The sequence below is a fragment of the Pogona vitticeps genome, chromosome 5 (assembly GCF_051106095.1).
Source record: "Pogona vitticeps strain Pit_001003342236 chromosome 5, PviZW2.1, whole genome shotgun sequence".
Lineage (NCBI taxonomy): Eukaryota > Metazoa > Chordata > Lepidosauria > Squamata > Agamidae > Pogona > Pogona vitticeps.
Window position 1 is genome coordinate 89541138 of NC_135787.1, and position 25297 is coordinate 89566434.

Sequence of the window (25297 nt, forward strand, 5' to 3'; positions counted from 1 at the left end):
CACTTACTCTTCCTCCTCCTCCTCTACCCTCTCCTTCCGCAACTCTTGTGATCATGTCTGTAGTCTTTCTTTCTTTTGGAAACGGTGGGGTGGCTTTTTCTTTTCTGGATGCACCTCCCCCCCACTACTGTTCCGAGTTTGGAGGAGGTTTTGTATCCTGTCCATGTTGATCTGTTTTTATTAATTTTTTAAATCTCCGCTCCCCCCCCCAATTTCTCCTTCTTTTTGGTGGGATACGTCTGGCTCTCTTGTTGGCTGCCTGCCCGTAACCCCCTCCCCTTCCCCACCTCGATTCCCAGCACACAAAAGGGAAGCCGAGTGGATTTTCTTACAAAGTTGTGTTTAAAAGACAGAGGGGCTCACGCGCGATGGATTGAGAGTCCATAGCGGGGGGGAGGGCGGGAGAACATCCAAAGGAATGTGGGATCTGGGATGCAGCAGTGTGTGTGTGTTTTGTGTGGGTACGAGGAAGGGTGGACGAAGGAAAACTTTGCAAAAACTCTGGAATTCTCCCTCTCCCCCCATTTCCCCGAACCTCTCCAAAGGTTAAGGCGCGCATCCTCCATGAATAGCAACTAGTAATAAGACTGTTGTTCAGGCACAGCTGATTGGCGGGGGCTTTGCAATGGTCACTGGGAAGAGCTTCCCCGCGATCATCGCAAAGCGAATTTTCCCCATAGGGGCCATCGCAAAACGATCACTCTTACGATGGCAGAAAGTCCATCGCAAAGCGATTTCATCGTAAAACGGAGCAATCAGTATGCGAGGCACCACTGTACTCATTTATGTGAGCATGCACCCTTCTCATTATAGTCCCAGTGGAGCAAGCAGGGTTGAAGTGCCTGCCCCATCCTTACACGGGGATTCATATTCTGTCCAGCTTTGCAAATACAGTGGTGCCTCACGAGATGATTTTAATTCTTTCCGTTAAAAACGTTGTCTTGCGAAAACATCGTCTTGCGAAAACACGGTTCCCCATAGGAATGCATTGAAATCTAATTAATGGGTTCCAATGAGCAAAAAAATAGCCGTCTTGTGAAAAAAACATCTTGCGAAATGCGGTTTCCCATAGAAATGCATTGAAATGTAATTAATGCATTCCTATGGGCAAAAAAACGTCAGAACAAAGTCAAATTGGGTTTACAAAGCGTTTATTAAGTGCTCTTTAACGTCATAGATACTGTGCAGGTGATTTCAAAAATTTCAATCAATAAACTTTAACTTTTTAAACATAATAGAAAAACATTTTAAAATCAACAAACATGAGGCAGGAACATCTGCCTTCATTGAAACTGAACAGAAACAGTCACTAACAGTCATTGGATTGTGCAAAACTCTTCAGAAAGTGCATAAACATACAGAAACCAACAGTACAGAAACTTTGTACATTTCACATTTTAAAGTTAACAAGTGAGGCTGAAGTCTCTAAATCACCAGGAGCAGTGTTTTAATTCAGGAAACCGGAGGCACACAGAACTGTCCCCACATCACAGCAACAGTCTTCTTGGAGGACGAGGAGGAGGAAGAAGGCAACTAGGCACCACTGGTAAAAGCAGCAGGTTCCTTTTCCTGTCTCGGCCTCTTTGTGAGGAACCTCTCCATAGTCAGCTGCTTTTGCCGCCTTTTCAGCATCCCTTTGCGTAAAATGTGTTAACAAGGTTATGTGCCACAGCCTTGTCTGGGTGGTATCGCTGTGCTACAGTCTGCACGTTTCGTCAGTGGTCTAAGAAATCTTTCAGTTTCCTGGTGGATGGCTGTTCCTCCCCTGGCTCTTCTTCATCTCCCAAAGAGGCCTGCTCCTCTGTACCCTCTGCCTGCAGCTCGACCAGCTCCTGGGTGGACAGCTCCCGGTTGTGGCCCTCCACCAGTTTACAGATGTCCTCCTCTGTGACCTTGAGGCCCATGGTCCTCCCCAAGGCAACAATGTCCTCCATCACTGTTGACTCTTGTGCAGGTGCAGAAATACCAAATTCACTTGTTGCCACACAGTCTGGCCACAGGTTGCACCAAGTGGAATTAAGATTTCTCTGGCTGATCCCATCCCAGGGCGTGGTGATCATCTTCAAGCAGCTGACAATGTCAAAGTGGTCCCTCCAGAATTCATGCAGGGTGAGGTTGGTGCAATCAGTCACCTCGAAGCAGCGCCTAAAAAGCTCCCTGGTGTGCCTTTTCTTGAAATTGGCGATGACCAGCTGATCCAATGGCTGGAGTACCGGGGTGGTGTTAGGTGGCAGGAACATGATTTTAATGAAATTGAACTCCTCAAACAAATCTTCCTCAAGGCCTGGAGGATGAGCTAGGGCATTGTCCATGAGAAGCAGGGCCTTCAGTGGCAGGTCATTGTCCAGCAGGTACCGCTTGACAGCTGGGCCAAAAGCAATATTGACCCAGTCCACAAACAGGATGCGTGTGACCCGAGCCCTAGTGTTGGATCACCACATCACGCTCAGCTGTCCTTTGTTCACCTTGTGCTTTTTGAAAGCCCATGGATTCTCCGAGTGGTACACCAGCAAGAGCTTTATCTTCAGGTCCCCGCTGGCGTTGGCACAGAAGAGGAGGATCAGATGGTCCTTCATGGGCTTGTGGCCAGGCAGCTTGCTCTCCTCTTGAGTGAGGAAGGTCCTTTTGGGCATCCTCTTCCAAAGCAGCCCGGTCTCGTCACAGTTGAAGACCTGCTGTGGAAGGTAGTCCTGTGTTGTCACGACCTCCAGGAAGTCTGTGGCAGTCCTCAGCTGCAGGAACATTGGAACTGGCAGCCTCTCCATGCCTAACCATGCTGTGGGTTCCAGATCTGGTTTTGAAGCATTTAAACCAGCCTCTGCTTGCCTTGAATTCTTCTGGCTCAGCTGAGGTTCCTGACAATTGCTGCATGAGGTCTGCATACAAGGCCTTGGCCTTCTCACAAATGACAGCCTCAGTCACTGTGTCCCCTGAATGCTGCTTCTCTTCCATCCAGACAAGCAGCAACTTCTCCACCTCCTCCAGACCAGCTGGCCAGTTCTTCACGATCCCGGTGACTCCCTTGGCTACATCTGTGGTAAGGATCTTCTCCCTCATCTTCATAATGGTTCCAATGGTGCGTACTCCCTGGAGATGTCCACGATTTGCATGCCTCCATCATACTTCCTGATGATCTCCTTTTTTATCTCAAGGGTAATCTTCTCCTTCATCATCTTGTGAAGAGCCACAGTGATCGCAAAAAACAATCGTCTCGCAGGTTTATCATCCCGTGAGGCAATTGGGTTGCAAGGCACCACTGTATGACAAAAGAATAAAAAGAAAAATTATGAAAACACTCTGCATATCAAGAAACGTGTAAGGTAGGGACTTAGGAATTAATGTGACAAAAAGAACAAGTACATTAATGAAGGACAATTATATGGAAGTAATGAAAGAAATCAAATTAGATTTGCAAAATTGTTTTTTAAGAAACAATTGAAAACACTGATGTATAGGCAGGCTTTCCCAACAGATAATCCCTGACGATTTTTCTTTTATATTCTTTGATTTCCATTTTTGTCTATTTGTAATGTTTTTAATAATTTTATTGTTGCTCCAATTGTAAGCCGCCTAGAGTGGTCTAGTATGACCAGATAGGCGGGATAGAAATAAAATAAAATAAAATAAAATAAAATAAAATAAAATAAATAAATAAATAAATAAATAAATAAATAAATAAATAAATAAATAAAATTGGACTAAACTCCAATTATCCCTAATGGGTAGAATAGCCGCAAAAAAATTGAATATATTACCTAAACTAGTTTTCCTCTTTCAGACAATTCCAATATTATTAAAACAAAACTTTTTAAAAGAACTGATTAAGATAATGACCAAGTTTGTTTGGGATGGGGAAAAAATAAGAATAAATCTTAAGGCTCTTCAGGACAATAAACAAAGAGGAGGGTTTGGCCTACCAGACTGGATGAATTATTACAGAGCAGCAGCTCTGTCCTGAGTGAGAGAATGGGTTACTCTACAAAATAAGAGACTTTTAAAAATTGAGGGGCATGATTTAAGACTAGGCTGGCATGCCTACCTATGGTACCAAGATGACAAGCAATACAAAACATTTAATTTACATCTGATCAGGAGAGCTTTGTTATGGGTCTGAAAGACAGTTAAGGTACAACATTACAGAAAGATACCATTATGGGTAGGTCCATCAGAAGCATTCTCCGATCCGGCAAGAACATCTCAAGGGACAAACAGGAGATACACCGAGATATTAGATAGTGATTTTAATCCAAAGAACAAAGATAAACTTGCAGAACAAGGTATTATCTTAGATTGGTGGTCGATAAACTTGTTGAATAAAATTGAATGCAGACTTCCAAAGAATAGCAAGGAGAGACAAGAGAGCATTCTTAAATAAACAATGCAAAGAAATAGAAGAAAATAACAGAAAAGGAAAGACCAGAGATCTGTTCAGGAAAATTGGAGATATTAGAGGAACATTTTGTGCAAAGATGAACATGATAAAGGACAAAAATGGGAGGGACCTAACAGAAGCAGAAGACATCAAGAAGAGGTGGCAAGAATACACAGAGGAATTATATCAGAAAGATTTGGATATCCCAGACAACCCAGACAATGTAGTTCCTGATCTTGAGCCAGACATCCTGGAGAGTGAAGTCAAGTGGGCCTTAGAAAGCCACGCTAACAACAAGGCCAGTGGAGGTGATGAAATTCCAGTTGAATTATTTAAAATCTTAAAAGATGATACTGTTAAGGTACTACATTCAATATGCCAGCAAGTTTGGAAAACCCAACAGTGGCCAGAGGATTGGAAAAGATCAGTCTACATCCCAATCCCAAAGAAAGGTAGTGCCAAAGAATGCTCCAACTACCGTACAATTGCACTCATTTCACACACTAGCAAGGTTATGCTCAAAATCCTACAAGGTAGGCTTCAGCAGTATGTGGACCGAGAACTCCCAGAAGTACAAGCTGGATTCCAAAGGGGCAGAGGAACTCGAGACCAAACTGCTAACATGCGCTGGATTATGGAGAAAGCCAGAGAGTTCCAGAAAAATATCTACTTCTGCTTCATTGACTATGCAAAAGCCTTCGACTGTGTCGACCACAGCAAACTATGCCAAGTCCTTAAAGAAATGGGAGTGCCTGACCACCTTACCTATCTCCTGAGAAACCTATATGTGGGACAGGAAGCAACAGTTAGAACTGGATATGGAACAACTGATTGGTTCAAAATTGGGAAAGGAGTACGACAAGGCTGTATATTGTCCCCCGGCTTATTTAACTTATATGCAGAATACATCATGTGGAAGGCTGGACTGGAGGAATCCCAAGCTGGAATTAAGATTGCCGGAAGAAATATTAACAACCTCCGATATGCAGATGATACCACTCTGATGGCAGAAAATGAGGAGGAATTAAAGAACCTTGTAATGAGGGTGAAAGAGGAGAGTGCAAAAAACCGTCTGAAGCTCAACATCAAAAAGACTAAGATCATGGCCACTGGTCCCATCATCTCCTGGGAAATTGAAGGGGAAGATATGGAGGCAGTGACAGACTTTACTTTCTTGGGCTCCATGATCACTGCAGATCGAGACAGCAGCCATGAAATTAAAAGACGCCTGCTTCTTGGGAGGAAAGTGATGACAAACCTTGACAGCATCTTAAAAAGCAGAGACATCACCTTGCCAACAAAAGTCCAAATAGTCAAAGCTATGGTTTTTCCTGTGATGATGTACGGGAGTGAGAGCTGGACCATAAAGAAAGCAGACTGCCGAAGAATTGATGCCTTTGAATTGTGGTGCTGGAGGAGGCTCTTGAGAGTAATCTGGACTGCAAGGAGAACAAACCTATCAATTCTAAAGGAAATCAACCCTGAGTGTTCACTGGAAGGACAGATCCTGAAGCTGAGGCTCCAATACTTTGGCCATCTCATGAGAAGACTCCCTGGAAAAGACCTTGATGTTAGGAAAGTATGAAGGCAAGAGGAGAAGGGGACGACAGAGGATGAGATGGCTGGACAGTGTCTGCGAAGCAACCAACATGAAATTGACACAACTACGGGAGGCAGTGGAAGATAGGAGGGCCTGGCGTGCTCTGGTCCATGGGGTCACGAAGAGTCGGGCACGACTAAACGACGACGAAACTTGTTGAAATCAAGATATGTAAAAGATAAAGCTACAGGGTTTCAGGAGGACAAAATACCTTTGGATAAGGGGTTGCTGGTTTCAGAGGAAAGTTGATTAAAGGTTTATATAATACTTTAATGGAGCAAAAAATGGAAGATGAAATTATGAAGGATTGCATGCTAAAGTGGACTGAAAATATAGATCATAATATAGAACTAAGTTTGGGAATGAAATATTAAAATGACCAAATCTATAAATCTAAAAGAAAATATATACAAAATGTTTTACAGATGGTATATAACTCCAGAGAAATTAACAAAAATGTATAAAAATGTTTCTAATAAGTGTTGGAAATGTGAAAATAAAGTAAGGAGTTTCTATCATATGTGGTGGGTGTGCAATAGGGCCAAGCAGTTTTGGAAAATGATTCATGAAATGATAGAGAAAATTTTAGGGGTTGAAATTGCTTTGACACCAATTTTGAATATATTACTAGCTACACTCGAAAAAAACAAGGCCTACTTGACCTTACACCTGATAATGGCAGCTAGAATTGTATATGCCAGTAAGTGGAAGACTACAAAGGTGCTGACGAAGAAGGAATTAATTGAGAAGATTTTGAAATTAACAGAAATAGATATTTTGACAGATACACTAAATGACAGACTGGATAATAATAAATGGGAACCTCTTTATATCTGGATGAAATCTACACCAACTTAAGTAGAATAGATTAGATTAATATTATGTTAGAGAGTATAAAACAAGATTAAATGAATGGAACATATTGTAATAAATCACTCTGGCTGCAATGGATATAAAAGTAGAAAAATACAATTGAAATATTTTTAAAAAGAAAGTTCTGAGTTCAAATAGGCAGTTTGGATGTCACAATGAGAAACTACATATTTTCTTTGAGCATCAATGGCAAGGCATATTCTAATGCTGTCTGCTTGAATGGTAGGAGAAAAAGTGTCATTATAGTGGAGGTATTTTCTTTGCAAAAATCTTTAGCAACTAACCAAGCTTTACACTTAAAATTTCCTTCTACATGTGAGTTCCTTTTAAATACCCATCTACAGAAACTGCTTTCTCTCCTGGTGGAAGCTAAGTCTCTTTATATACTCTCAACTTTTTCATGGAATTTAATTCTGACTCTATAGCTTACAACCATTCCTGTCTCTCTTTTCCAGGTAGAGTCAATATGTCTTCATAGCAGGAAAGCTCCTGTTGTACAAGACAAATATTTACAGGCTGATACTTGTCAGGTTTTCATCTTTCTCGGTGGGACCTACGAGAAATTTCTACTTTTTCTTCAGTGTCTGACTCTTCCTGCTTCATAGTATCTGCAGGAAAAAAATCTTCAGAGTCACTGTCTAAAGAACTAGCATCAATGCTATCTGGTCTCCTTGGAGACATGGCTTTCTTATCTACACTGCTCTGTATGTGGTAGAAAAATTACACCAGGTTTCTGTACGTTCAATTCCTCTATGAATGTGCCATTTCTGGATATTATAGCCCTTTTTTCTTTATCTGTAAATTTCCATGCTTGTATACTTGTATTTTTTGGCTTTGGGCTGGCCTTTTCTTCTCTGTTCCCTAGGAATCTGCACATATGCCATAGCACCAAAAGTATGTAAATGAGACAGATTTGGTTTCCTTCCATATAACAATGTAAATGGTATTTCACCAGTCATACTGTGTAATGTTCTATTAAGAATGTATACACTGGTCAGGGCAGCCTCTGCCCAAAATGTTTGAGGCAAGTTAGCATAATTTAACATACAATTCTTCATATTATTCACTGTTTGAATGTGTCCTTCTACTAGACCACATTGCCAAGGTGAAAATGCACAAGGTTTTCTATGAAATATTCCCCTCTTTTTTTTAAACTAATTCTCAAATTAAGATGAAGTGAACTCTCCTCCATTGTCTGTTCTCAACTGTGAAATAGTTTTCTTATATTTTCTCTCAACAAATCTCACCCAAGAAGAGAATATAGCAAAACTTCTGATTTTTTCTTCATGGGGAATAAGAAGGTAAATCTACTGAAATCGTCAATAATCAATAATTTTTTTTAGCCAAATCATAAGAATTCTGGAAAGGCCTTGCTACATCAGCAAATACAATCATTCAATAGGTAAATCACAGGTTGCTAATCACTTGTATTTGTATCATTTCTACTTTAACTTTAAATCTTTATTAACTCTCTGTTCCATTCAGCGTTCTTACAGATCTCTAACTCACTCTTGGTTCACTTTTAAGTTTCACACTGTCTCTCACTACCCTTCATACTCCATACACCAGCCTTTATATTCAGCCTCCTCACCCCTTGGCTCCACCGTCCGTCCTCTCATTGGCTCCTTTTCCATTGTTCTGCTGTGACGGACTTGGCCCAGGCTGGGAGTTTCTGTTCCAGGAGAGCTGGTACAGAACGGGGCGTATGCAAACTTGGCAAGACCAGACAGAAGGGTCAACTACTGGGCAGTCTGAGCAAAAAAATCCATGGCTAGTGCAAGCTTTACTCAGAAGTAAAGCTCAAATCTCCGGGCATTCCCTGGACCCATCGCCCATCTTTGCACCCTCTGCTTTGACCATGTTATTGCATGGCTCTGAACCTCAAGCTTATTCAGTCTGGGCGTGCGGCAGAAAGGGGAAAAAAAGGGGGGGGAAATGAGGAGACTCAAGGGTCCCACCAAAAATGAATGAATAGGGTTGACCCCCAATATTTATTTCCAAACAGGCTAAGGAGTTGGAAAATTTTTCACCTCCAGGAAAGGACATCACAAGCGGATGTGCTATTCAGATACCATTTGCCTTCCATGAAGTCCACTCTGGAGGCTCGTTTCCATCCCTCCGAAGGGCATTTTGTGCCCAACGGTGGCGGGAAAACCACTGTGGTGAGGCAAAGGCGGAAAGTGGGCTATAAAGCATATGCCAAAAGGAGACAGCTTGCCATTTATCAGCCCCTTCCTCATCCTTCTTTCTTTCATTCTACCTTCCTTCCTCTGTCTCTTTCTGTTTTCTCTCACTTCCTCTTACTTTCTTGTTACCTGCCCCCAATCTCTCTCTCTCTCTTTCTGTAAATCTAGCAAATAACATATTTAATCCTTCCCTTCTCCTTCTTCCTCGTTATCTAGCTAGGTGTATGCATCCTAGAGCTTCACCACACGAATTCCTTGCCAAAAACCCACCTTCCTCCTTCCTAATCTTCCTCTACCCACTGTAGCTTTTCATGCTCTCTGTCTCCTATTTTCTTCCACTATTTCTCTTGTTCTCTTGCGCTGATCTTTCCTTCCTTTCATCTTGTTACCCCTTCCTTGTTCCATTTCTCTACCTCCTGTTGCTGTTACTGGTTGGTCACCTTTTCCCTTTTCATGCACAGCTCCCTTTGTGTGTGTTTGTGTGTGTTAACAAGGCAGCCTGCACCCTGCTTGGGCAGCAGCATTGGCACAGCTTGCCTGCCATAGCTAGACATCGCTGGTTGGGGAAGTGATTGATCACTTCCTGAAAAGTTGCAAGCCGCTGTTCTGGCTACTTGAGGGGTTAAATCAGTGATTTCCTTCTGTTTGACTCCTCTGCTGAAAGGGTTTCCCCCACATAGGGATAGAGAGCACATCTCCTTGAGGTTAGGAAACTCTCAGAGGGAGAGGACGGTGCTGCCTCTGAAGGCGCTGAGGAGGTGGGGGGAGGAAAATAATCTTCGCCAGCCTTAGAATTAGACTCTAGGTGTTTCATTGTGTTTAAAATCACCACAAACCTCTGCAGAAGGCTTAGTGAGGTAAATTTTTACCCAGGTTATAAGTGGGTCAGGTTAACACGCAGAGCTTCCTCAGTTTCTCCCTGTAGCAGGCACGCTGAAGCCTCTACCAACACAGGCAGAAGGAGTGCTCACTCTTCTTCTTCAGTTGCTGCCACCAATTTTATTCAATAATTTAAAAAAACAATGTTGTTTCAAAACAAAAACTTGTTTATTGGTTTAACAAAATAAAGTAAATAAACCACAGGATGTTAATCAAGGTCTCTCACTCACTGACACACACAGACTCTTCCTTCACTGATTGTTTGGCTCACAGGCCCATAGACACACTCATCACTCACTCTCACAAAATCTCTCTCTAACCTCCCTTCTCCCTCATCATACACCCCTTTATATATTTCAGCTCCTCCTCCTTCCGCACCACCTTCCGTCCCCTCATTGGATGATGTTCCACTGCCCAGCTGTGACGGACAGGTGAGGGCAGGGCTGAATGCTACATACCTTCCCCCTTAACAAGTTGTTTCATGGGGAACAAGCTATGGTGCTTTACCCTCATGAACAACAAGGAGCTTGACAAAATTACATTATCCCAACAATATCTTCACACTTACCAAACATTTACATAAACATTAATTACACATCTTACCTGCATGTTATATTTCAACCTTACACTCTATTTGACAGTTCCATTACATACATTAACACTTCAAACATTTATTCAGGTGGATACTTAATAACAAACTATAACATTTAAAAATACTTACATATAATTTCTTTTGAATACACAACATATAACATTTCTTAATGTGTACATTAACCTTTTATTACTTTCACCATTATATGAGTCCATTCATTTCTTCTCTAGTCTTCTGGTCTTCTTGAGAGGGCATCCGCAGCACCATTCTGAGTCCCTTTAATTACTTGAACCTCAAAATCAAAGTCCTGTAGGATCAAGGCCCATCTCATCAGCTTGCTGTTGTTAGCTTTGATAGTTCTTAACCATAATAAAGGGGAATGGTCAGTACACAAGACAAAATGTCTTCTCCAAATATATGGCTTAAGTTTCTGAACAGCGTACACGATAGCAAGACACTCTTTTTCGATGGTAGAAAGATGTCTCTCGCCTGCCTGCAGCTTTTTGCTCAGGTACGCCACTGGATGAAGTTCTCCGTTGTCGTCACTCTGGCACAGCATGGCACCTAACCCGGTGTTGGATGCATCGGTGAAGATGGTAAACTCATGCTGGAAATCCAGAGCTCTTAAGACTGGGTTGGTCATCAACGCCTCCTTCAGCTTCCCGAACGCCTCCTCACAGCTGCTGGTCCACTGGATACTATCAGCACTTTTCTTGCGTGTTAAGTCAGATAAGGGAGCGGCTATTTCGCTGAATCTGGGAATAAATCGTCTATAATAGCCAACTAACCCTAGAAAAGATCTGACCTTTTTCTTGGTGTTGGGTTTAGGCCAGTTACTAATAGCTTCCACTTTGGCTGCTAGGGGTTTGATTCTACCTCCCCCTACTACATGACCTAAATACTTCAGCCCAGGCTACCCAGCTGGCATTTGCACACTTTCACTGTTAGCCCTGCTGCTTTCACTCTTTGCAGCACTGTCTCTAAGTGATAAAGGTGATCTTTCCAGGAGTGACTAAAGATCCCTATATCATCAATGTAAGCCACTGTGAAGTCACTAAGCCCTTGTAAAGTTTTGTCCATAAGTCTCTGGAATGTTGCTGGTGAGTTTCTTAATCCAAAACTCATGACACGGTACTTGTATAAACCAAAAGGGCTACAGAATGGTGTCTTCTCCTGATCTTTGGGGTCAATTCTCACTTGCCAAAACCCTTTTGTTAGATCTAGGCAGGATATGTATTGACATCCCCCTATGGTTTCTATTAGGTTGTCTAATCTGGGCATCAGATATGCATCCAGCTTGGTTACGTGGTTCAGCTTCCTATAGTCCACACAAAATCGAATGCTGCCATCTGGCTTATCAACCAAAACTATAGGAGCAGCCCAAGGGATGGATGAAGGAACAATGATGTTTTCTTTCAACCTATCATCTAGCTCCTTGTGCACCTTATCAGCATATGAACCAGTAACTCTATAAGGAGTAACTGCCTGTGGGGGTGCATCTCTGGTATCAATCTTGTGCACAACTCCCTTGGCTAACCCTGGTTTGCTAGAGAAAACCTGCTGCTACTTCATAACCAAGGCCCTCAATTCACTCTGTTGCTCACGGGAAAGTAAAGGGCTAATCTTGACATCTTCAGGGTTATATCTAGCTTTCCCCCTCCCTTCCCAATATGGTAAGTAATGTTTCTCATTGTCTGCTTCCTTCATGGCAAACAGCACTGTGTTCTCCTCCCTATAATAGGGTTTGATCATATTTACATGGACCACCCTCCTGCCTGGTTCTCCATCTTCCTTAATGATATAATTAACTTCGTTCATTTTGGCAATTATTCTGAATGGTCCTGCCCAATTTAGTTGTAATTTGTTCCCTTTGAGAGGTCTTAGCACAAGTACCTCATCTCCAGGATTGAAATTTCTTTCCCTTGCTTTCTTATCACACCAGACTTTTTGCTTAATTTGCTACCCTTGTAAATTTTCAGCAGCCAGCTCTAAATTTCTTTTCAAAGTGTTCATCAGGTTGTCTAAATATGATATCACATTCTCAGGATCAGATTCTTGTATTTTCTCCCAACTTTGTCTGAGTAAGTCAAGGGGTCCTCTCACTTTTCTCCCATACAGCAACTCAAAAGGACTAAATCCTGTACTTTCTTGGGGTACAGACCTATACGCATATAACAGAAGTTGTAATTTCTGATCCCAATTGTAAGGATTCTCAGCAGAATAGGCCCTAATCATGCGCATAAGAGTACCATTAAATTTCTCTGTGAGGCCATTAGTTTGAGGATGATAAGGGGTAGTAGTTAAATGTTTGCTCCCACATATATGCCACAGTCTCTGCATAAGCTTGGAGGTAAAGGATGATCCTAAGTCAGTTACTATTTCAGACGCGAAGCCCATACGGCTCATATAACTCAGCAGTGCATCAGCCACAGTATGAGTCTCAATATTCCTCAGAGGAATGGCCTCAGGGTATCGCGTGGCATGGTCCACAATGGTCAGGATAAATCTGTTCCCCCTTTGGGTGACTTTAGGCAATGGTCCTATAATATCCATACCAATGCGTTGGAATGGGGTAGAAATAATTGGTAAAGGGCACAGCTTGGCTTTAGTTTTATCATTGCTATTCCCCTGCCTTTGACAAACATCACATCTTTGACAGAAATCTTTTATCTGCTTTCCCATCTCAGGCCAGTAGAAATTCTGTGATATTCTTTGTTTGGTTTTGGAAATGCCTACATGAGCAGAAAATACATCTGAGTGTCCGCTTTCTATTATTTTCTGGTGATATTTCAAAAGAACCACTAACTGTTTTTGCAGATTTTCCCCTCCTTTCCTGGGGTTCACCAAAGACTCCCTGTACAATAAGTCCTTCTCAATAAGAAACCTTTCAGGACTTTCAAAGGTTAACTGTTCTTTAGAAATATTCTCAACGCAGCGATTCAGCATGGAATCTGCTTTTTGTTCCTGAGTGAATGTATTGCTTTGGGGACTATTAAGTTGAATTATCTCAGCTGAGTCATTACTGTCAGTCATTCTCTTCATATGACTTTCATTTTCTTCCTCAGCTGTCCCTGCATTCTCTTGTTGGGAATGAGTCAGAACTAAAACCCTCTTTACATGCTCAGAGAGGTCAGTTCCAATCAAAACCGCTGCGGGCAATTGTGAAGAAATCCCAATTCTCCAATGTCCTTCCCATCCCTGATATCAGATAGGTATTCCAGCCACTGGAAGAATGACAGCTTATTTTCCAGTCCCCTTAACAGACATGTTTTCCCCTTTCAAAATGTATTTCTGAGGGACTATATCAGGGTGACATAGGGTTACTTGTGAGAACGAGTCCTTCAGAGCCATATATTTATTGTTAAAGACATAAATATTGTGATGAAGTGTATTTTTCTAATTAGAGATGGGTTATGTAGTCATGTCTTAACCATAGAGGAATCCATTTTGAGTCTGACACAGGCTAAGTTCTGGAAAATTACTAGTAGTTATTTTCAGCTTTTCTTATCGCCGCAGCTGGAGAGGAAAACACGGCAGAGTCAAAATATCTCTAACCTGAATGATAAACAATTCTTTGGTGTTGGTGGGAAAGTAGGGCGGACCCTATGCTAATTCTTGCCTTCGTGATTGGTTGAATATGTCAGGAGGGGGCAGGTTGGAGAAATTTACAAGAGGTTGGAAAAAGTAACTTGAGAGAGAGAAGAGAGTTTTTGGGGTTTCTGAAAACATGGCGTCGCATTTCTTTGATCCAAGCGAAGGAACCTAATTCAATAATATGGACTGCGTAAGAATATCGTTTGCTTACCTTAGTTTATAGTTTAGTTTTTGTTTTGTTTTACTAGTCAACTTTTATAGAAGGTGCTGAACCATTATGCTGTTGCTTAGAAATGAAACTGTAGAGAAATTTTTTCTTTGTTCACTTAAATAAACTTATGTTGTTTAATAATTGGCTTTTCTAGTCCTTTGAACAGAACAGAACAGTTTCCTTATAGATAATTAATTTGGCTTACGTTACCAAAATTGAGTCATTAAACAGTAAAGATACGGTATTAAGTGGTTTCTTTTTGATAAAATCGAAACAGACTTTAAATGCAGGCTGCCAAGAGTTCATGTCCCGGGAACTGTGTTGACTCAAGCAGTTTAATTTCGAATGGGAGTGAATGGGGCCTGGATTTTCCTGTTTCGTGGTTTTTGATCTCATTTATGGGACCAATAACTCACATGGTGGCGCGGTGTTACCAAAATTTTAAATAATTCCTGGTCCGTTTTAATTAAATAACAATGCTTAATCTCTGCCAAAGGAAAATCAGGTTCTCTATTTTCAGCTTGTGTAGGGAGCTCAGCTTGTGTTGCCATGGCGCCTAACTCCTCCCTCTGAGTATTAACCTGTTCCTGCTGCACACAGTATACAGCTTTAGGCCTAGGTGAATTTCCTTTTTGTGGCCCAACTTCTCTATTTTTACCACACTGGGTTGAAATATGGCCCTTTTCACCACACCGAAAAGAAGTCCTAAAATTCAATTGATCACTACCAGAGCTCTTAACTCCTTTTCCCTCCAAATTTTGGTTTCTGGTCTGGTTCTGATCTGAGGGCTTACCCACAAAATGGCCCCCAACCTTCTGCTGGTTCTTAAATTGTCCTCTGGGATACATATTTGTGTCCTCCCATAATTTCCTCACAACTTTTCCCTCATAACCACTTGGTTTTCTAATCCGGGAAATAAAATCAGCGGCCTGTCCCGCCTCTTGCAGATTTTTGGGTTTCTTGTCCCCGACTAGATACCTCAGTTCACTAGGTAGATGTGAATAAAACTGTTCAAGACCAATGATGTTTTAAAGATCTTGTACTGTTTCAATTCCCTCCTTTTGGATCCTTCATGGATTGCTGCCTTGTCGTGGTGAAGGGGCTTGAGTAACTCAGAGAAGCTATGGGCTATGCCGTGCAGGGACACCCAAGATGGACAGGACATAGTGGAGAGTTCCGACTAAACGCAATCCACCTGGAGTAGGAAATGGCAATGCCACTCCTGTATCTTTGCCAAGAACGCCCCATGATGAGAAACAAAAGGCTAAAAGATATGACGCTGGAAGATGGGCCCCTCAGGTCAGAAGGCATCCAACATGCTACTGAGGAAGAGTGGAGGAGAAGTACAAGTAACTCAAGAGCTAATGAAGTGGTTGGGCCAAAGCCGAAAGGATGCTCAGCTGTGGACGTGCCTGGAAGTGAAAGGAAAGTCCGATGCTGCAAAGAAAAATACTGCATAGGAACCTGGAATGTAAGATCTATGAACCTTGGGAAGCTGGAGGTGGTCAAACAGGAGATGGCAAGAATAAATATCGACATCCTGGGCATCAGTGAACTAAAATGGACAGGAATGGGTGAATTCAGCTCAGATGATTATCACATCTACTATTGTGGGCAAGAAACCCATAAAAGGAATGGAGTGGCCCTCATAGTCAACAAAAGAGTGGGAAAAGCTGTAATGGGATACAATCTCAAAAATGATAGAATGATGTCAATACGAATCCAAGGCAGACCTTTCAATATCACAATAATCCAAGTTTATGCACCAACCACCATTGCTGAGGAGATTGAAATTGAACAATTTTATGAAGATTTACAACACCTTCTAGAACTGACACCAAAGAAAGATGTTCTTCTCATTCTAGGGGACTGGAATGCTAAAGTAGGGAGCCAAGGGATAAAAGGAACAACAGGGAAGTTTGGCCTTGGAGATCAGAACGAAGCAGGACAAAGGCTAATAGAGTTTTGTCAAGAGAATAAGCTGGTCATCACAAACACTCTTTTCCAACAACACAAGAGGCGACTCTACACATGGAAATCACCAGATGGGCAATATCGAAATCAGATTGATTATATTCTCTGCAGCCAAAGATGGAGAAGCTCTATACAGTCAGCAAGAACAAGACCTGGAGCTGACTGCGGCTCTGATCATCAGCTTCTCATAGCAAAATTCAAGCTTAGACTGAAGAGAGTAGGAAAAACCACTGGACCACTGAGGTATAATCTAAACCAAATCCCTTATGAATACACAGTGGAAGTAAATAACAGATTTAAGGAACTAGATTTGGTGGACAGAGTGCCTGAAGAACTTTGGACAGAGGCTCGTAACATTGTCCAGGAGGCAGCAACAAAAACCATCCCAAAGAAAAGGAAATGCAAGAAAGCAAAGTGGCTGTCCAACGAGGCCTTAGAAATAGCAGAGAGGAGAAGGGAAGCAAAATGCAAGGGAGATAGGGAAAGTTACAGAAAATTGCATGCAGACTGTGACGGCTGTGATGATGTCACCTGCCTGTCACTGCTATGGCTGGAGTATATCTGCCTATGGCAGGACAGGAGGTGGGACTTCAGTGGGTGGAGTTAATGTATATAAGGGGAGAGTGAATGTGGTGAGAGCAGATTTGGGGATTTGGGGGAGATTGGGATGAGATAGAGTGTTAGGGCCTGTTTATTCAAGTTATGAGGTACTGTGCTAGAGTAGGTCTGAATGAGAGAGTGATTGAGGGGGATACTTTATTACATTGATTGCCTTATTTAGTTTCTACAGTGATTTACTATTATTTATGTTTTCTCAATAAACAATCCTTTTTAATTTTTAAATCCATACCATTGTCTGATGAGTCAGATCAATAAGTGTGGTTGGTGGCAGCAAGTAAAGTGTGAATGAGAGAGTGTCGTGACCATTGTGACGTGAAAGGAGGACGTCACAATAAAATTGGTGTCCAGCGTGTGGGATGCGACTTGTCCAGTAAAGCCTTGGCTAAAGTGACCAGAGCAAAAGGATTTCAGTTAGGGTCACCTGAAGTGTAAAGCGTGGTAACTCTCTAGAATTTGACTCAAGGGGAGCAAATTTAGTGGAGAGGTGCTTAAGCTTCAGAGTGGAAGCACTGATATATGAGCTCTGTGGTGTCCATTTTGTGAGGGAGAGTGGCCCAAAAGCAGAAGCTGTGGTAAGCTGGTCAGAGTGTCCCAAGTTAGTTGAACTCTGAGGGGACAGACCAAGAGCAGCAAAGCTGAGGGATCTCCATGGTAAACAGCACCTGAGAGAGGGTAGAGCTGTGGTGAAATTGGAGTCAGCCAAAGGCAATAATATAAGATAAAGTATCCTTAGTGGGCAAGAGGCCCAGGGAAAAGGGTAGAAGGACACGCCAGTGGAGCGTAGTTACAGTTACAGGCCTAGCCAGATCAGCTGGTGTACACTGCTAATAAATATCAGACCTGAGCACAGAAAAGAAAAATAGTATTTTTACACAGAGGCTTGAAAATAGTAAGGAGCCTTTTGTGAATGTAACATGCCTTTAACGCGTAGCCAAATGGCTGAAAGTGAGCCAAAATCTCCAGAGATGTCTGTTGGGTATGGAGATGAGTTGAGTGGCGAGGAAGGATTTGCCTCAGTGCAGGAAGAATGTACTAGTGAACAGTTATCAGAATTGAGGAATGTTAAACTAGCCCAGTGTGGCAACCCCAGACCTACTGGAGTATGCCACCCTGTAATTATGCTGCCACCAACCATTCCCTATAATGAGTCACACAGACCAGGAATGGATTTTACTAAATAAAAGAACAAGGTTTATTGAAATAACAAACAGGGTAAATAAAAGAATCAGGTAAATAGGATACTGTAACGTGGCATAGCCCCAAACATACACATATAACAGATTGGTTCCCCCAGAACCCTTTAAGGTAACGCACAGACCCTGAACCTATCAGTTCTGGCTACCTAGAAAGAAACCTGAACCTATCAGGTATGTACTAACTGACACACAGTTGTACTCAGTCTGACACACAGACTCCAACTCCTAACTCTCCACACAAGCTCCAAGTATATATACAGTACAGCTCCTCCCCCCTGATGTCCCGCCTTCCACTCCCATAGGATGGAACTTTCCCTCCAAACCCATGACAGACAGGTACCATCAGTGCTGTATGTGACACCCAGGAACATGAATTTAGGATGAAACAAATAGAAATAGAAATAGAGAACTCAAAGGGGGAGGACTCTATTGAGTTTAGCAAATGGGATCAACAAATAGATCCAACCTTGCAGCAGTGCTTTAAGATGGTTAGCAATTGTCCAGTAACCCCTGAGAACCGTGAGAGATATTATTGTGAAGAAGAAGGCCTTTTATGTAGGGAGATCTTAATAAACTCCAAGAAGGAAAAATTGCTTGTAGTTCCTTCTAAATATAGAAAGAAAGTAATGGAAAAATGTCACACAGACACCCTATCGGGACATTTAGGGATGGCAAAGACTAAGCAGAAAATATCCCAGAAGTACTACTGGCCAAAAATGGGAAAAGAAATAAAAGAATTTTGTCAAAGCTGCACCACTTGCCAAATGAAAATAAATAGTGAGGAAAAATCCAATAGGGATGATGACTGGGATAGGTATATGGAAGAGATGAAAAATATTGACAATATATTTAAGCAAATGGAAAATAGATATATTGAACAACTGAAAGAGAAACAGAGGTCTGGGTTTACTCTATTAAGGCAAGTTTTTAAGGATGCATACGGCACAGATGAGTTTTCCGAGGGAAAAGATTTACAATCCAAAGTGGAAGTGGATAAGGTTTATGAGTGTGAAAGAAAGATAAAGCCACAAACTATTCTGAAACCTAAAGAAGGCACACAGGTTAAGGCACAACTTCAAAACCTGAATTATTCTGAAGAAAACATGAGGGAAACATGGGACCCTAAGTACTCCAAAGGGTTAGTTCAGAGCCCGCCAAAAATGGGCGGCCATTTTGTTGAAAAGCCTTCAGAACAGGGCCAACCCAAGAAACAGTTTTTGGAGGGAAAGGAAAAATTAGAAAGATTTGCCGGAAAAAGCTCGTGGGGGGAGAAAATTTGCTTTGCCTGTCAGGGGAGGGGACACATTGCTTCCCAGTGTTTTTTTAAAAAAACCTAATAAAGAAAATTCTCCTCAGAAAGTGAATGTAAAAGAGACAAAGGCTGTATATTGCATACAGAAGAGCCAAATAACTCCCTCCAGAGATAGCTCTGTTACCGTGAAAACGAAAGCAGAGGCAGCTAAGAGCTCTGAAATTGATACATTGAGAGAACAGATTTCCAGTGATGATGAAAGTCTGCCTATAGCTGAGATTAGACATTGCTTATATATTAAGGCTAATTCTCAGTTACTTGAATCAGCTGGTGACAAAATAAAAATATCTGAAAACAACTATACTGCCTTAAGAGACACTTGCTCCCAAGTTACTATCTGTCATTCGGATATTGTCCCTCAGAATTGTTTAATCCCTAATCAGCAACTGACTCAGAAAGGGATTGGGAAAGAGGTAGTGATTTTACCTGTGGCTGAACTTTTAGTTGATTATCCGGGATGGCGAGGTAATTGGCGAGTGGGGGTTTCATCTCAGATTCCTACACCAGTCCTTATTGGTACTGATTTATCAAAACACGTCAAAAGTGCCTTGGTGATTACACGATCAAAAACAGAACAAATTAAGGTGACAGGGAATGGTACTGAATGTCAAGAGAAAGAAGAAATTATTCCCCAAGCTGAGGCGTTTTCTTTAGAAATACCTCAGAAAAACATAGTTGTCAGAGAACAGACATTAGACCTCACCTTAAAAACTTGTTTTGACAAAGTGGAGGACAAAGAATTATCCCCTGAGTGCCCTGAACGTTTTATTATTAAACGTGGGTTGCTTGATAAAGAAAAACTGATCAATATTACAAAAGGGGGACCTGAAGTTAAAAGTCTGTTGGTTGTACCAGATAAATACCGCCCCATGATTCTGGAAAAGGGACATGCAGACATACTTGCAGCACATTTGGGTATTAATAAGACCAAACAGAGAATTTCCCAAAACTTTTATTGGCCTGAAATAGAAAAACAGGTTAGAAATTTCTGTCAGAAAGTTGATATGTGCCAGAAACAGAGTTATAACAGTGACCAGACTGAGGTTAAGATGTGCCCTTTACCAGTAATTTCAACACCTTTTAAACGTTTAGAAGCAGACATTATAGAACCATCTTTTACTTCCAGGCTTATAACTAGAATGTGGCAGATTTGTGGAGTGAAACACTTAGAGAATTCTCCCTATCATCCGGAAAGTGATGGGTTGGCAGAGAGATTCAATGGAACCCTCATGAGGACGATTAAAGCCTATTTAGCTGAGAACCATTATAACTGGGACCAAAACTCACAGTTACTTTTATATGCCTACAGATCAGTCCCACAAGAGAGTACTTGTTTCAGCCCTTTTAAGCTATTATTTGAGAGACATGTGAGGGGTCCGCTTGATCTAATTAAGCAAAATTGGGATCAGATCGTTAAAGAAGGCCCCCAAAATGTGATCACATGTGTAAATTCTGTGGTAAACAGCCTCGAAAGAAATCTAGATTTGGCTGCTGAGAATCTAAAACCACAAAAAGTCAAACAAAAACTGTGGTATGACAAAAAGGCTAGGGAACTTCAGTTTATTCCTGGAGATGAGGTCTTTCTAGTGAGGCCCATCAAGGGGAACAATCTACAACTGAGATGGTACGGTCCATATAGAGTTATTCATGAAATTAGTAACCTCAATGACATTCTTGATGAACACCTAGACAAAAGGGTTGTTCATGTAAATGCCCTTAAGCCTTCTTGTAGTGAAAAGAAAAATGTGCTGTTTGAATTGAAAGCAGCTGATAAAGGGAAACATGAGGTACCTCTCTGGGAATGGAGGGGTCAGCAAAAGTTCATCTCAGGGGAGGTGCAGATCAGCCCTGCTCTATTCATAGAACAGCAGAGTGATCTAACATTGGTTAATAAGTATCAGCCGGTTTTCTCCAGCAAACCTGACGTAGCCAAAAGAGTGTTACAACGAAATGATCCAGAGCTGATGGGAAAAAAAGGACCAGTGACCTTGTTCCATGGTCCTATGACTGCAAGGTGGCTTTTGGAAAGCTAAAAGAAGCATCAACCAACTGCCCTGTGTTGCATGCTCCAGACTTAAATAAAGAATTCATCGTCCACATCGATACTTCGAAGGCCGGGGTAGGCGCCGTGCTGTACCAATGTGATGACTATGAAGACCAGCATCCTGTGTCCTACCTGATCCAGAAACTTCGAAAGGAAGAAAAGCACGTGTCGACCATCGGAAAAGAGTGTTGGGCCATCGTATACGCGATCCAGAAAGTGAAGGCCTACGTCTGGAAGAGACATTTCATTTGGTGCATGGACTACTCACCTTTTATATGGCTAAAGACTATGAAAGCCCAGAACTGTAAACTAATGAGATGGCTCGCATTTTGCAGGACTATGACTTAGAGGGTAAGGTTGTCAAATGGACTGTGAACTGTGTTGCTGACGCCTTATCCCGAAGACCTGAAGACGACGGATGAGTAAACATTTAACTAAGTGTATACGGTGACTGTATGTGTATATTTTTGCAGATGTGTATTTGGAAAGTAAGTATATTTAAGAAGATATGTTCATGCTTAAAAATGTTATGTGGTTATATTATGGTTATATGGGGGTATGTATTCGTATATTTCATGTGCAGTTGTTTTGGAATGAAAGGCACTTTAGCTTTTCATCGCAAAACAACTTTATAAGGGGGGAGGTATGTGACGGCTGTGATGATGTCACCTGCCTGTCACTGCTATGGCTGGAGTTTATCTGCCTATGGCAGGACAGGAGGTGGGACTTCAGTGGGTGGAGTTAATGTATATAAGGGGGGAGTGAATGTGGTGAGAGCAGATTTGGGGATTTGGGGGAGATTGGGATGAGATAGAGTGTTAGGGCCTGTTTATTCAAGTTATGAGGTACTGTGCTAGAGTAGGTCTGAATGAGAGAGTGATTGAGGGGGATACTTTATTACATTGATTGCCTTATTTAGTTTCTACAGTGATTTACTATTATTTGTTTTCTCAATAAACAATCCTTTTTAATTTTTAAATCCATACCATTGTCTGATGAGTCAGATCAATAAGTGTGGTTGGTGGCAGCAAGTAAAGTGTGAATGAGACAGTGTTGTGACCATTGTGACGTGAAAGGAGGACGTCACACAGACTTCCAAAGAATAGTAAGGAGAGACAAGAGGGCCTTCTTAAATGAACAATGCAAAGAAATAGAGGAAAATAACAGAAAAGGAAAAACTAAAGATCTGTTCAGGAAAATTGGAGATATTAGAGGAACATTTCGCGCAAAGATGGACATGATAAAAGACAAAAATGGGAGGGACCTAACAGAAGCAGAAGACATCAAGAAGAGGAGGCAAGAATACACAGAGGAATTATATCAGAAAGATTTGGATATCCCAGACAACCCAGACAATGTAGTTCCTGACCTTGAGCCAGACATCCTGGAGAGTGAAGTCAAGTGGGCCTTAGAAAGCCACGCTAACAACAAGGCCAGTGGAGGTAATGGCTTTCCAGCTGAACTATTTAAAATCTTGAAAGATGATGCTGTTAAGGTGCTACATTCAATATGCCAGCAAGTTTGGAAAACACAACAGTGGCCAGAGGATTGGAAAAGATCAGTCTACATCCCAATACCAAAGAAAGGCAGTGCCAAAGAATGCTCCAACTACCGTACAATTGCACTCATTTCACACGCTAGCAAGGTTATGCTCAAAATCCTACAAGGTAGGCTTCAGCAGTATGTGGACCGAGAACTCCCAGAAGTACAAGCTGGATTCCGAAGAGGCAGAGGAACTAGAGACCAAATTGCTCACCTGAGCTGGATTATGGAGAAAGCCAGAGAGTTCCAGAAAAATATCTACTTCTGCTTCATTGACTATGCAAAAGCCTTCGACTGTGTCGACCACAGCAAACTATGGCAAGTCCTTAAAGAAATGGGAGTGCCTGACCACCTTACCTATCTCTTGAGAAACCTACATCATGTGGAAGGCTGGACTGGAGGAATCCCAAGCTGGAATTAAGATTGCCGGAAGAAATATTAACAACCTCCGATATGCAGATGATACCACTCTGATGGCAGAAAGTGAGGAGGAATTAAAGAACCTCGTAATGAGGGTGAAAGAGGACAGTGCAAAAAAATGGTCTGAAACTCAACATCAAAAAAACTAAGATCATGGCCACTGGTCCCATCACCTCCTGGGAAATAGAACGGGAAGATATGGAGGCAGTGTCAGATTTTATATTCCTGGGCTCCATGATCACTGCAGATGGAGACAGCAGCCACAAAATTAAAAGACGCCTGCTTCTAGGGAGGAAAGCGATGACAAATCTTGACAGCATCTTAATAGCAGAGACATCACCTTGCCAACGAAAGTCCGAATAGTCAAAGCTATGGTTTTTCCAGTAGCGATGTATGGAAGTGAGAGCTGGACCATAAAGAAAGCAGACCGCTGAAGAATTGATGCCTTTGAATTGTGGTGCTGGAGGAGGCTCTTGAGAATCCCCTGGACTGCAAGGAGAACAAACCTATCAATTCTAAAGGAAATCAACCCTGAGTGCTCACTGGAAGGACAGATCCTGAAGCTGAGGCTCCAGTATTTTGGCCATCTCATGAGAAGAGAAGACTCCTTGGAAAAGACCTTGATGTTAGGAAAGTGCGACGGCAAGAGGAGAAGGGGATGACCGAAGATGAGATGGCTGGACAGTGTCTGCAAAGCAACCAATATGAATTTGACCCAGGTGCGGGAGGCAGTGGAAGATAGGAGGTCCTGGCGTGCTCTGGTCCATGGGGTCACAAAGAGTTGGACACGACTAAACGACTAAACGACGACGACTGTTTCAACTCCCTCCTTTTGGATCCATTTATCCAGGTATCTGATCAAATTGGCCCCAAACTGTGAATAAGACTCCTCAGGTTTCTTGTTCAGAGACCTGAACTTCTGTCTCAAATGCTCTGCATTGATGCCATACCTGGCAAAAACTAACTTTTTGAACTCATCATAATTTTTAATTAATTCTAAAGGCATCTCAGCATAGATCTCGGCCAGGCCTCCACTAATTTGAGATCTCAGCACTATCATTCTTTCAGATTCCCTTACTTCAAAACCTTCACATGCTCTCTGAAACATCATCATAAATGATTGAGGGCAATCCCCTTTTCTAAAGACTGGGAATCTTTTCAGGTCTGCCTTTGATAAATGTCTGTCCTCAGAGTTGGCTCTGCCATTGTTGTTATTGTTATTATTGGCCTGAGCCGCCAGCTCTAGCCTTCTAATCTCAAATGCCACTCTCTCTTTTTCTAGTTCTCTTTCCTCAGTTCTGGCCTTATTTTCTAGCTCCATTTCTCTCTGTCTAATCTCTATCTCCATTTGTTTCATCTTGAATTCTTGTGCTTGTGCTTGCTCCAATTTCCACTTTTGGAATTCAATCGAGTCCCCCCCCCCCCTTTCGGAAGTCTCCCTTTCTTGATCTGAGGTAAATTCTTCCCCAGATTCCCCATTTTCTTTATCTGACCCAACAGAGATTTCACAAGGCACTCGCTCAGCTTTCTTTCCCCTGGTTAAAGGTATGTTCCTTTATTCAGGCTTCTGATTCAACTTTCAAGCCTCAATTTAAAAGTACACTTTTTTTCCTGTCAGTGAGAGTCTGTGCTACAACTTAGGTTTCCAGCACTCATCCACTGGTAAGCTAGCTACAGTGTCTAGGCCTCTGTCAACCAGCTAGGCCTGTCACCAAAGACAGAGTTTCTTTCCCTGCCTCAGGCACCAAAACCACTTAAAATCACAGCCTCACCCTACCCTAGGTTTAGCTGACTTTGAGTCCCCTCAGCTTATCTGCCCTTGGCCTCCGCTTCATCCCCTCAGAGCTCTCCCTTGAACTCAGGACAAGTTAGCCAACCTGC

General features: G+C 42.0%; 1 long non-coding RNA gene across 1 annotated transcript in view; it reads right to left on the bottom strand.

Annotated features, from left to right (window-relative positions):
- Positions 1 to 1134: 1134 nt before the first annotated feature.
- The window catches only part of LOC144589448 (uncharacterized), a 29468-nt gene continuing 5305 nt past the window's right edge, over positions 1135 to 25297 (bottom strand). Inside the window, exon 2 of the long non-coding RNA XR_013545549.1 lies at positions 1135 to 3256. This is a non-coding gene — a long non-coding RNA (uncharacterized LOC144589448). The remainder of the gene's footprint in view (positions 3257 to 25297) is intronic.